General features: G+C 33.1%; 1 protein-coding gene across 1 annotated transcript in view; it reads right to left on the bottom strand.

Moving 5' to 3' along the window:
• The window catches only part of LOC128212129 (uncharacterized), an 84,987-nt gene that overhangs the window by 26,375 nt on the left and 44,014 nt on the right, over window positions 1-14,598 (bottom strand). The gene's annotated exons all lie outside the window — the stretch shown is intronic.

The raw sequence follows: 14,598 nt of genomic DNA, 5'->3' as shown, positions 1-14,598 counted from the left end.
TTATGAGCGCAATGTCATTGACGTCACTGGACTGCGCCGGTCAGGTTCAACCATATGTCGTAATATGATTGTAATTTAGCGAAAATTCTATATTTGCAAAATTCCTAAATTCCAGGAATAATATAGGATATGCTATATGTATTGAATGTGAAGTTTCTACGTTCTATGTGAAATGATATTTGAATTATTAAAAAAAATCCCAAAATGAATGGCATGGTAACAGTACGAACAAGACAAATACAATGATTGCTCTCGATTGACCTCGACGTTTGACCAATATACATAGTTCTTGTACGCAACACGCTGTCATCTCATGGTGAACTCTTCAATATAATTATTATACAAACAATGTCGAACTCTCAGCAAAAATCTGATAAAAAATCTATAAAAAACTAATTGAACTAGAAATTTTACTATGGAAATAAAAGGAACGTTTTAAGCAGTAAGCAATTTTGTTTTGAGCTTGTTTATATAACTACCAATATTTCGTTTTCCAATCGCAGGGAAGGATAAAGAGGTAGGGTGAGACCCCAACCCCAGGAAAGAATCTAGGTCTGAGTTTCTTTCAAAAGGCTGTTGATAAATAGAAGACTTCCGATCCAGGGTGCTTGACATGTTTTTGTCTGTTTCAGAGATGGGGTAAAAGATTGATAGCTGCATTCAAGTTACAAACATCAAAGCTAAACAGACGCGAACGAGACACACAGCGTATATGTCTAGTAGTGATGTAACTGTATACTGCTTGAAAGCAAAGCAATACATTCATTCAATAGCAAACATAAATAAGAAATTTTTACTTACTTGCTTTCTTTACATTCAGTCCAAAACCATGTTTCAATCAATAAAAAATCCTGCATTTTTTCATGAAGCAATATTATTTTGTTTTAAAGTTTTCAAGTTTTTTCAAGTTTCAAGTTTTTATTTATAATAAACCAGAAGGTCGTAGAACCATGAGGCATAAGGTGCACAATGGTGACAAATACAAATAATGTGTACTTGTGCGGTAACATATTAACTAATAAATTTTATGACAATGGTTATAATACTAGACTGTTACAAAATGTCTATTTGACATAATGTGAACATCTTTGTAAACAAATACACTCAAATTCTTCAATTTTCCTTCATTTTTAGTGTCAATTAACTCTATAAATTTGTGCATACTAGGATGTCGTAGATAGTAGGACGGCAATAAAGAGTTTCGAATATCATTATTCAATGGACATTCAATAACAAAATGGTATTCGTCTTCTAAAATATTACATTCGATACATTTTCGCTCATGTACGGGTATTAATACAGGTCTAGCCCATTTTCCAGTCTCTATACATAGTCTATGTGAGGAAACTCGTAACTTTGCTAAAGCTTTTCCAAATTTACTAATATTTATTACATCTAAATATGGCTGAGGCTTAAAACAAGTTATATATCTATAAAATTTAGCCCTTGTAGAATCCTGTAATCTTCCATTCCAGCTCTGAATAAACTGATTTTTTAAGCGTTGTCGTACATTTGCGAGAAAAATGTTATCATTGCCAACATCTTGGAAAAGCCAAACTTCATAAAAACCAAGAGAACACAATAAATCCTTTAACAAAGAGCACCAAGATTTACGATGTGGATAGGATTCCAAGTCCCTTTTTAACATGGTGTAAACGTGTGTCACATATTTATTTTCTTTGGATTAAAAAATCTTTAACCAGAACCTAACTATGTTATAATACCTTCTCACTTGAAAGTCAGTTCTCCCCAATTCACCTTACATTCGTTTACAAAAAATAAAGATGATCGCGTTCTTATGCATTTCCCTTTACGAACCCCAAGACCTCACTTCCATAGTTTAAAATTTGAGTAATAAGTTTATCAAAACGTTCCATTCTATGACTCACTGATAGGTCTGTAAAATTATGTTAATACTTATTCATTGCAGAAATGCCTTTAAGTTCTTGCCCCGCTATACATTTTTGTGCTTCAAAAAATAACCCAGTAGTGGTAAAAACAATACCTAAATATGTAAACTTACTTACGATATCAATAATATCAGTATTTCTTGGTAAGCAACCTCTTTTCCTAAAAGTCAATATTTTATTTTTTCAAACAACAAGTTTCCAACAATTACAATAAGATTTCAGTGTATTTAAACTTAATTGCAATTCCTCAATAATTTTTGCAAAAATAACTATGTCGTCTGCGTATAACATAAGAATCATTTAAAACAACATTAACCTCTTAACCTTCTAAGCCACTTAAGTTAAAATAATCTTCTATGACATTCAAGAGCATGCTAAATAAAAACGGAGACAAACTTTCACAATGACGAACCCCTAACACACAATCGAAGTGATCACTTAACTCATAACATTGTTTTACCCTTGATTTTATAGACGAGTACATAGTTCTAATGGTGTCAATTATGTTACCTCTAATTCCTAGTTGTATCATTTCATCCACATGTTCTCTTTAACAACATAATCAAAAGCTTTAGTAAAATCAATAAAGGCCTTCATTCAAAATATGTGTAATTAAACCATGTAATACAATGTAATACAAAAATGACGTCATCTAAGTGACAGTTTACATTTGAATCAATAACACATGATTATCCTGGAAAATTGATTAATAGTAACATGGATACCTTGAATGCTGCAGACATACCGTTCGTCTCTTAATTGACCATTGATTAATTATTAATATATACAGTGAAACGTATTGCTATAGTCTTAAGTGAGTGTTAAGTATCAGAGAGGCAAGAAGTATCGAAGTTAATTTTACCATGAAGTGGCTGATTTCGGCCATTTCGTATTTTTGTATATTCTGCGGGGCAAAAAAGACCGATTATTATTTGTATCGCCCACATACATAGACATGGCATATTTTTGTACTTAACAGCACCGCTATTGGCAGTATTTTCATATTGTCGAATGTACGCATTCTCTTTACGAACTTTTACTACGTTGTTGTGCACACAAACAAGTTAAGCCCCCCCCCCCCCCGGTAAATTTACATTTACTGACCATTCCAAGGCGGTACTTAACAATCCATGATAAAAACCCTTATTTTTATATATTAAAAATGTTGTGTGTTAATTTAACATTTAAATGACCGTCCCAAGGCGGTACCTAACAATTCTTAATAAACACACCTAGTTTGTTATATAGTATACATGCACTGTGTTGTTTGTAGAGTTTTGTTGTTTTTCCATGTTTCTGGTATGTAATTATTTATTTTTGTGTTCTATGTCTTTGGCGTTTACCCTGTGTCATTAAAATGGGTTTATGTTTTAACTTTCTACTACTGAGCTTGTTTCTGTAGTTTTTCATATAAATATTGTATGTGGAGATTTGTGCTGTTATTTCATGTTTCTTGTTTGTGATGTTTTGTTTTTGTGTACTATGTCTTTCGCGTTGATACTGTGCCATTAAATGGGATTTATGTTTATAAAATGATTACGTTTCCACTACTGTACTTGTTTCTGTAGTTTTTGATCTTAATTCATTTCACTAAATTTTCTCAAAAGTGATTTCAGTGAATGAAACGAAAATGAACCGATTTGCTGTATTCCGAAATTTACAAGTCTGTTGAATTCATGTTGCTGCCTAAAAATGTTTGTCCTGCGCAAGGACCTATATCCCGACTATTCGAAAGGACACAATACGATGTTTTTCGTATTTACACATATTACCAAACTATTCACATGGGTATTATACCAGACTATATGCAACATTATCCATTAAAATGTTGAATACATTACATTTCTGACATATATATTGAGAATTATCATGTATTTGCATAACCAGAATGAAATTGATAGATAGTCGGACGAATCTCAAAAAGAAATTTGATAAATTTTCGATTGCAATTTTAATGCACAAAGTCAACAACTTTTGTCTCCTTTATCTTTTTCCTGGCGAGAATAACATCATTTTTAATGTGATGCCTCCCGTTTTATGAAAACAAATAAGTAAAGCAAAACTTTCATAAACGAGGGGATATAAAATGAATTATATAGTCTTCAATATTGCATCAGTGTTTTGTTAAATCCTTTTTATATCTAACTTGCCATTTTGCCACAAGCTGTTTAGATATTTTTTCTTCCATTGTACCGTTTTTTGGCTAAACCTGTCAATGTTATTATTATTAAATTATTTTACAATTTCAGGAAGAAAAAGGTAACATGAAAACTTGTTTTGAAAAGTCAGTAAAGAGCAAAGATGTATACATCAGTACTATTAGACTATAATCAAGAGCAACGCGATGTGAACGCCAACGTTGTTTGGATAGGCTTTTAGTAGGGATATATGTCGACAATAATTGCAACTAGATATAATGTACGTATCATTTCTGGTAACATGTATACCAATTTTCATTTGAATTTTAGTATGACGATATTCAGATAATGGTCATATGTATTTTACGCCGCCACAGCCGCTGACGCCCAAGACTCCAAGTCTATAACAAAATATTAACTGCTTTCTTCAAAATAGCAGGCGGGCACAATGTTGTTGTTTTTTTAAATTCGTATACTTATGTCGATGATCATTCACAAATTATGGTAACTAAAAAGGTTATGGTTTTAATTTGTGCAGCAAAAAGAAAGTAATCGGTTTTACAAATGTGTTTACGTTTAATTGTCTATTTTTGTCACAACACTTTGAAAGTAGGACGGAAGATCCTAATAAATTATAAATAGCAGTTCATAAAGTAATTTCAACTTGTTTGGGCTCCATTCCTGTATCTTTAGTTTACATTGTATTAGTTATATCTATTTCCTTCAAATAATCATAAATGATGTAATTCAATAACTGAAAATGGTAAAATTGTAAAAATACAATTTATTTGAATAAATCTGCTTTTCGGTAGGCAGCTGTAGTCTTTTTCCCATATAGATGTTATCGATTAATACTTAATTTTTCACCGTAAAATATGAAGAACAAATGAACCCGAATGTGAAGCTCTACGATCTTCTTTGTCTCAGTTCTTATCACGTATTGTCATAAATAATGACAAAAGCCTTTCCTCCAAGCACAATTATTCGGATTATTGACCAATACAAAAAACGGTACAAATGGAGCAAGATAATGGATTGCCAAAGTACGTACGCATCCTTGTATATTAGCAAACATAATGTTGACTTAGAACATAATTGGCTGTACAAGAACTATTTCTACGTGCAGTTGTTCACAGATTAAAGTAAATAAAACATGTATGGAAATCAAATCTTAAGTTTCGATGCTACATTTATAATGTTGATGTTGCTAAAATAGAGTTGCTTTGTCTGGAATTTCTGCACACATATTACAAGCAGAGACAGGCAGATGGCATAAGCAAGTAGGAATTATATAAACGAAGGCAAATGTCATTTATTTATTGTGCTAGAAGATGAGTACCATTTTGATATTGAATGTAATTTGATATTAGAAAAGCATTCATAGATAAGATTATGTATGACCAAATATCAATGTAAATAGGAAACTAGCGACGTTTGATGTAACGCTATAAATAAAGGAGAAAATAATATACGAATAAATATTTATCTTTCATGCTTTTCGATGAAATATTGGGTCAAATTTGAAATTTCGCCTCAAAATAAAGAATGAAAATATCGACTTTAAGAACTACATTTAAGATCCATTGTAGTAACTTCCCCTTGATCAAAACTAAACACGTTCCCTCACAACCATAAAACGTTGCCAAACAAAATATTAAAATTTAAAAAAGGTGGCATGATTTTAAATAAAGAAATATTTGGAAGCGTACACCTTACCATCTATTAGCAAAATGGAAATCCTGTTTTATAAACGGGTACTTGAACGTTGAAGCTGAATATTTGAACATTTGCTTTCATTCAAAACAAATAACAGACGGAACAGGTGCTCGAAACATACATGGGATGTTATATCATCGTAAGTATGTTTTAAACTGTTTGTCAACTAGCATCACAATGGGATTGCCAAACTCAATGATAATAGCTTCAACTAACAACATGCGGGCAATATCAAAACCAACAACAAAAGCTTCAACTAGCATCTAGTGGTAGATGTCAAAGCCATCGACAGTAGCTTAAACTAACATCATAGGTGAAACTTTAAAATTTATAACCATAGCTTCAACTGACATCATAAGGGAAAGTCAAAACCATCGAAAATAGCTTCTACTAGCATTACGACTGAGCTGTCAAACTAATAAAGAATAGCTCAAACTGACATTACAAATAAATTGTCAGAAACATCGACACTAACTACAATTAGATTCACATGGGTCATGACCCAACTTACGGCAATAACTTCAACCAGATCACAAGGGTAATGGCAAACCCATCGATAATAGCTTCACTTATTATGAGTATTACCAATGACATTAGTAAATCCTTGGATACAAATGTTAAAAAATAATAATCGGTAAACCTAACCGGATTTATATTGAGAAAATATTGTTTTTCATCCGTACAATTATTGCCTTTTATATTTTATATTTTTATTTTCAAAAATAGGTTTACTGTCCGCGTTACACGTTTTTACTAAAAACAAAAGAAAGCATAGAAGTGTTTTCATTCATTGAAATCTAGTTACTAAATGAATCTATCACTTGGGTTTCCCCGTCTTTGTTTATTTCTTACGCCTCAAGCTAATCAGACAACGAAACGAATTGTGTACTATATATTTTAGTTGATGTTGCGGTATCATCGTGTCATACCGTCGGACGCATTCTAGTAATACGGTGAATATATTGGTGGACACACAGGATGTAATTTCAAAAAAAGATCAAGTAATTTGGAAAAGTTCGGTTATAAGATATATTCGAGCATGACTTCCTAGTAAGTTTATTATAACGATGTACTTTATTTTCACACTGCATTACCTGTATGAAAATATTCAAGCATGCATTGCTGCACAGTAATGTCAAGCTCAAGTCAGGGAGTTAAATGGTAGTTGCTAAGCGATTAAGTATTCTTGCGTGTTTCATAACTCATCAGAATAAAAATTGACAACATAAAACAAGCAATTAATGATAGAATTAATATATGGCGCATGTGATGAACGACCACAGCATCAGGGGGGATAAAAGAAAAAAGATTGAGGCATTTTATCCACAAATCTAATACGTTTCAAAGACGTCCTTTGTCGAGCAAGAGACAAAATTTCAAAACACGGTAGGTGTCTGTTTGTACAAAACATATGCCTTTTATAAGCTAGGAAGAGTTAAACCTAAAGCTAAACAAATGAAAGGTGCTTCGCTTCAATTTATAAATAAGTTAATATATGCCACAATGTCAGCTAGATTTATAACAATGATTATTAATCAACTAAAACACAGAACAACTCATCAAATATTGCTAGTAATAAATTTTTCCCCTATACTGAATTAAATTGAAAAATGTCTGAAATAACCAGCATAAATAGTATTTACGTTTTTGTTGCTAACATCATACTACCAGGAACATGCCTTTCCTTTACTTGCACACAAAGTGCACCGTAACAATTTGTCTTACAGGCTTTACCTTACATAAATTACATAAAGACGTCGTCAATTGATTTTGTCAGCTCGGTAAATAATTTTCTGAAAATGTTTACATTTTGTGTGAGTGTTTCTAACGGACACTAGCAGCAATATTTTACTGTCTAGGTTTCTCGTGGTGAGAACAATTGAAGTTTGAATTCAATTCAAGTTTGGCATCCTTTTCCTTTTTTAATGTTATCTGTTTCAGACAGCAACGCAGTCTTCCTGTCGTTTACTTCAAAAAGTATTTACGTGTTTGTCAAAATGCTTTTCAATACTTTTACTATAACTCTTGCTTCGAGTTATTTTAGTGAAATAATGCTTATGAGGAGAATTGTAAATCGATGAATAATACACGTAAACTATCATTAATGTTCCGTTTTTGCTAGTTAACACACACAACCATAACAGTCCAAAGCTGAAATGATATATTGGCACATGCCAATCAATGCAATGCAACTCAAAGCTTGCTTTTAAGCATTAAATACGATCGATGATACAGAAGCGCATTATCCTCATAATCGAGGCACGGAACTTTAATTGTTGGAAAATGAGATCACCTTTATAGACAAAATATCAAATTTATTAATAAGAGGAATTGTAAGACCGTGTTTAATAGTATACATTTGCGTCTACAAGTCATATTTTATAACAACAAGAATTCTTTAATGTCTTGTTTCAAGTAATGTTATACAATCTGAGATTTCACTGGCGTTTAAAGCTGCACTCTCACAGATTGACTATTTTGAATGCCTAAATATTTAGTGAAAAAGACTGCTAACTAAAACTCCGATTGCAGTTTTTCATTAATTTTCTACCTTCGTACATTGATACTGATAAATTTGTTTTTCTTTAAGCGATTGTAACGCTTTTATAGATAAAACATACATTTTCGTTTGTTAATAACTAGTAGTCACTTTTATTTTGGGACATGCCAAGCAGTCAGTAATTTAGCTATGAGCTTCTTGCTATAACTATGTTTTGTTTGCCCACTGGGGAAAAGGGGTAAAGGGCAATTTAGACGTAATTCGGAATTTTGACTGGCCCGGTTACACGGCAACCAGAGGAAAGAGTCTTGGACGGATTTTTTTTACAAAGAGTTTTTGGTGAATCGAATACTTTCTACCCAGGGTGTTTGATATGTTTCTGTCTATTTCAGGGCTGGGGTAAAACATTTAGGTACATTCAAGTCACAAACAACAAAGTCAAACAGGACATACTCGGTTATTTCTAATAGTGCAATTATCTGTGTAGCATTGGAAAGCAAAACAATAATCTTACACAAATAACGTAAAAAATAAGAAATTGTTGCATACTTGCTTTCTCCACATTCATTCCAAAACCATGATTCAACCAATTAAAAATCCTGCTTGAACTGACATTTATATTCATGAAATAATAATATTTTGTTTTAAATGACGTCATTAAAGTGACAATTTACATCTCAATTAATAGCACATGCTGCTCATTGAAAATTGGTAGACAGTGGATGGATGCTTTGAATGCTGCAGATAAACCGTGTATATCATACTTGACCATTTCTTAATTATTAATATAAGCAGTCAATCGTCGTGCTTGGGTTGTTGTTTAATAATATACCATGATTGAAAAACAATTATCGATAACAAGCACCAATTTATGTTTGTTTTACATGATGGTTTAAGTGTATATTTAAAATAGTTAAGCATTTGTAGACAAAGTGTATTGCTATTCTTAAGAAAGGTTTGTGCTTTTGCTTCTTGATGAAAGCTAAATGTCCTTTTCCAATCAAATAGAGCAACTTAGCCTTCTCCTTTTCAAGAAAGATCAACGAACGTATGTCGATAGAAAACATTTCTTAAATGGTATTTTAAAAATAAGTACGAAAATAGACAATAAATTGTAAGAAAACAGAACATGTTTTACGGCATTATTTATAATAACACAAAACGAGTTACATTACATAATTGACTTATTTTCATGTATGCTAGGTTCAATCCAAAGTTTGCATAATGTGAATCTGTCCGGCGATCGCCTTGGCGGAGGCACGAGTCGGCACATAAACTTATTCAACCTTTCATATATTGAATGAACTCTAGAGACGTACCAGTATTTATGCGAAAAGCTACAAAAACAAGCTCAGTAGCAAAATGTTTAAACATAAACCTGGTTTAATGACACTGGGTAAACGTCAAAGACATAGAACATAAAAACAAAAGATCACAAACAAGAAACATGGAAGAACAGCACAAAACTCCACAAACAGCAAAGTACAATCATACTTTATATACAAAACTGGGTATGTTTATAAAGTATGTTAGGTACCGCCTTGGAACGGTCAGTAAAATGTAAATTTACTGGGGGTTTAAACCAGTTTAAAACAGGTCTAGGATAAATTACTCTGCCTTGCTAAATGGCCGTAACACGTGTGCAAAGGCAGATAAAACATGTCTGTTATTTATTGGCTCAACCAATATCTATTACACATATCAACAATACAGCAATCCCAATCAATACTGAAAATAGACAAGATTACCCTGCCATAATCATTTTGATAATTTAGGATTTAAGCATAAAAAATATGGTTTGTAACTGAGAAATTACCAGAGTGGTTATGCTGAATCTCTCTTCTGTTGTTAAAGGACATCCGCAGTGAAACTAATTACTTGAGCACTCAGATTATTTAGTGAAAATGATTTGGTTTCAGTGTCTGATCTTGTTTTAGTTCACGAGTGCCACAAAAAAAAAAACGTTTTCTTATATAGTTTTTCTGTGATAACGATCAAGATAAAATACGATGTTTCACTAAAATAAACAAATGCTCTTTTTTATGATTATTTTCGGAGATTTTTTTTATATACCCCCTTATTTGATGAGAGTTTTTGCTACGCTCCTCAGGAAAAGTTTAATCGTAAATAACGTTGCTGCCATTTGTTTGTTTTTTAATAATTTATTTTTTTAATTGTGTTTCAGTGCAAACATTTTAGGAGCATTCACCGAGGGACTTTTATTGATGCATCTAGTTGCCATATATTAACATTCAGCGAACATTTTTTAAACTGAACAGGGCATGCATTCATGGCCAAATTAAACTGGTAGCCATTTACTGAATGAGTCTTTGAATGTAAGAACGTATAAGCAAAGCAAATATGAATAAATATTGGATTAAAACAGTTTTCCAAGTTTTAGAATTTTGTTTAATGATACATTGTTATTCAATCATCGATCAGTCTGATAAGCATGAAGATTGGACGTTTTCGAGATAAAGAGTGAAGCCATCGCTAGGTTGTTGACACATTTTGAGGCGTGGTGGGGTAATCAAAACTATCACGACCTTAATGTGTGAATTCGTCGAGAAGTTCGTATTACATTGTCAAACAATTTAAAAAGGTATATCAAAGATAATATAACACCGAATTTATGGTCGAGTAGTTGTTTGTATTTGCAATTTATTTGTTTTCTTCGAAAACAAATGTCAAACATCCATATTGCTTCAAAAACATGTGAAAAATAGGATAACCATTTTTCTAATAAACAGTAAGTTATGTTTATTTCCAATATCTTTATTAAATGCAACCCTGTTATAATAAAACTCCATATTTCATCAAATATCAAGATAATTACGCTTAATTACAATATAGACAAAAAAACGAGTTCAACCTTAAAAAAGCTGGAAGTGTTTGCATGAAAAGCCTTTTTGAAAACGGCTTTAATGAAAAGCTGTTTTATAAACAATAACTCGCTTTTCTTGGAATAAATTTTATGTTCATAATGATAAATTGATTTGTATCGATGTGTTCAGCTGAAAGTGAAATGAATGTAGATGCATTTCCGCAAGAGCACAATCTTAGTTGTTACTGACCCTGTAAGATAGATACAAATAGGATGTGTTGTTCATGAAATAAGAGGAAATGAATGATATATCAGAATTGTTTAGACACTTACACTTCAATCAAATGATACTTATTTGCAGAATATTCGGATGCAGTCTTGCTTTCTTTGTTGTTTTTCTCTGTTTTGACATAAAACCAGTCTATTTGCATGGATATTCCATAGCATTTTGAATAGCTTTTACTAATATTTATCACCATGTTCCGTGTATGAATATATCACGTGTTTTTATGGGGAAGTCGTATGTACTATTTTGGAGATATCACGTGTAATATTATGGAAATATCACGTGTTCTGTTATAGTGATATAACTGTGTACTGATATAGAGATCGGGATATGATGTGAACTATTATAAAATGTCACGTGTACCGTTAAAGAGATTAAGACATGGTGTGTATTGTTCTAAATATGTCACGTGTCCTATTATAGGGATGAATTTGTCCTGTTCAAGAGACGGTTTAAATAAATATCAAGGAACATGGACTAAAATATTATTTATTTACCTAGAAATATGTATTTTTCTCACAGTACTAGATGGAAGAGACTGAGTGGATCATTCGATTCCATTTAGAAAAGGTTTAATATATATTCAATTGGACTTGAATTGAGCAAAAGACCATACTTCCACACTCTCTGGTTCTACTTGACAGAAGTGATTAGTATTTTAAGTAATGTCGTAATTGTTTATTCAGTTCCTTTAAATATTACCGCTGTCTTAAAGCCAATATCCCTTCGTTAATGGAAAAGTGAAACCTCACGACGATTGCTTCAACCAACATCGAAAAAGTAATGACAAATCTTACGATAGCAGCTTCATTTAGCATCGCAATGGTAATGTCAAAACTAACAATATCAGCTTAACCAGCATCGCAAGGGTAATGTCAAAACTTATGTTAACAGCTTCAAACAGCATTGCAAGGGTATTGTCAAACATAACGATAACAGCTTTATCTAGCATCGCAAGGGTAATGCCAAAACTAACGATAACAGCTTTATCTAGCATCGCAAGGGTAATGCCAAAACTAACGATAATAGCTTCAACCAGCATCGCAAAGGTAATGTCAAAACTATTGATAACAGGTTCATCTAGCATCGCAAGGGTAATGTCAAAACTAACGATAACAGCTTCAACTAGCATCGCACGGGTAAAGTAAAAACTAACGATAACAGCTTTAACTAGCATCGCAAATGTAATGTCAAAACTAACGATAACAGCTTCAACTAGCATCGCAAGGGTAATGCCAAAACTAACGATAACAGCTTCAACTAGCATCGCAAGGGTAAAATAAAAAACTAACGATTACAGCTTCAACTAGCATCGCAAAGGTAATGTCAAAACTAACGATAACAGCTTCAACTAGCATCGCAAGGGTAATGTCAAAACTAACGATAACAGGTTCATCTAGCATCGCAAGGGTAATGCCAAAACTAACGATAACAGCTTCAACTAGCATCGCAAGGGTAAAGTAAAAAACTAACGATAACAGCTTCAACTAGCATCGCAAGGGTAATGTCAAAACTAACGATAACAGCTTCAACTAGCATCGCAAGGATAATCTTAAAACTAACGATAACAGCTTCAACCAGCATCGCAAGGGTAATATGAAAACTAACGATAACAGGTTCATCTAGCATCGCACGGGTAATGTCAAAACTAACGATAACAGGTTCATCTAGCATCGCAAGGGTAATGTCAAAAGTAACGATAACAGCATCGCAAGGGTAATGTCAAAACTTACGATAACAGGTTCATCTAGCATCGCAAGGGTAATGCCAAAACTAACGATAACAGCTTCAACTAGCATCGCAAGGGTAAAGTAAAAACTAACGATAACAGCTTCAACTAGCATCGCAAGGGTAATGTCAAAACTAACGATAACAGCTTCAACTCGCATTTCAAGGGTAATGTCAAAACTAACGATAACAGCTTCAACCAGCATCGCAAGGGTAATATGAAAACTAACGATAACAGGTTCATCTAGCATCGCAAGGGTAATGTAAAAACTAACGATAACAGCTTCAACCAGCATCTCAAGGGTAATGCCAAAACTTACGATAACAGGTTCAACCAGCATCGCACGGGTAAAGTCAAAACTAACGATAACATCTTCAACTAGCATCGCAAGGGTAATGTCAAAACTAACGATAACAGCTTCAACCAGCATCGCAAGGATAATCTTAAAACTAACGATAACAGCTTCAACAAGCATTGCAAGGGTAATGTCAAAACTAACGATAACAGGTTCATCTAGCATCGCAAGGGTAATGTCAAAACTAACGATAACAGCTTCAACAAGCATCGCAAGGGTAATGTCAAAACTAACGATAACATCTTCAACCAGCATCGCAAGGATAATCTTAAAACTAACGATAACAGCTTCAACAAGCATCGCAAGGGTAATGTCAAAACTAACGATAACCGGTTCAACTAGCATCGCAAGGGTAATGTCAAAACTAACGATAACAGGTTCATCTAGCATCGCAAGGGTAATCTCAAAACTAACGATAACAGCTTCAACCAGCATCGCGCGGGTAAAGTCAAAACTAACGATAACATCTTCAACCAGCATCGCAAGGGTAATCTCAAATTTAACGATAACAGCTTCAACAAGCATCGCAAGGGTCGTTTTAAAAATAACGATAACAGCTTTAACTACCATCATAATGGTTATGTCAGTACTCATGATATCAGCTTCAACTAGCATCGCACGGGTAAAGCCAACACTAACGATAACAGATTCAACAAGCATCTCAAGGGTTGTTTCAAAACTAATAATAACAGCTTCAACTACTATCGCAAGAGTAATCTCAAAACTAACGATAACAGCTTCATATAGCATCGCAAGGCTTATGTTAAAACTAACGACAACAGCTTGAACCAGCATTGCAAGGGCAATGTCAAAACTAACGATAATAGTTTCAACTAGCTTCGCAAGGGTAATGTCAAAACTAACGATAATAGTTTCAACTAGCATCGCAAGGGTAATGTCAAAACTAAAGCTAATAGCTTTTACCATCATCGCAAGGGTAATTTCAAAACTTACGATAACAGCTTCAACCAGCATCGCAAGGGTAATGTCAAAAATAACGATAACAGCTTCAACTAGCATCGCACAGGTAATGTCAAAACTAACGATAACAGCTTCAATCGTCAAAACTAAAGATAACAACTTCAACTAGCATCGCAAGGGTAATTTCAAAACTAACGATAACAGCTTAAACTAGCATCG

This window comes from Mya arenaria, chromosome 12, assembly GCF_026914265.1.
Source record: "Mya arenaria isolate MELC-2E11 chromosome 12, ASM2691426v1".
NCBI lineage: Eukaryota > Metazoa > Mollusca > Bivalvia > Myida > Myidae > Mya > Mya arenaria.
This window is presented reverse-complemented; position numbering and strand designations above follow the sequence as displayed.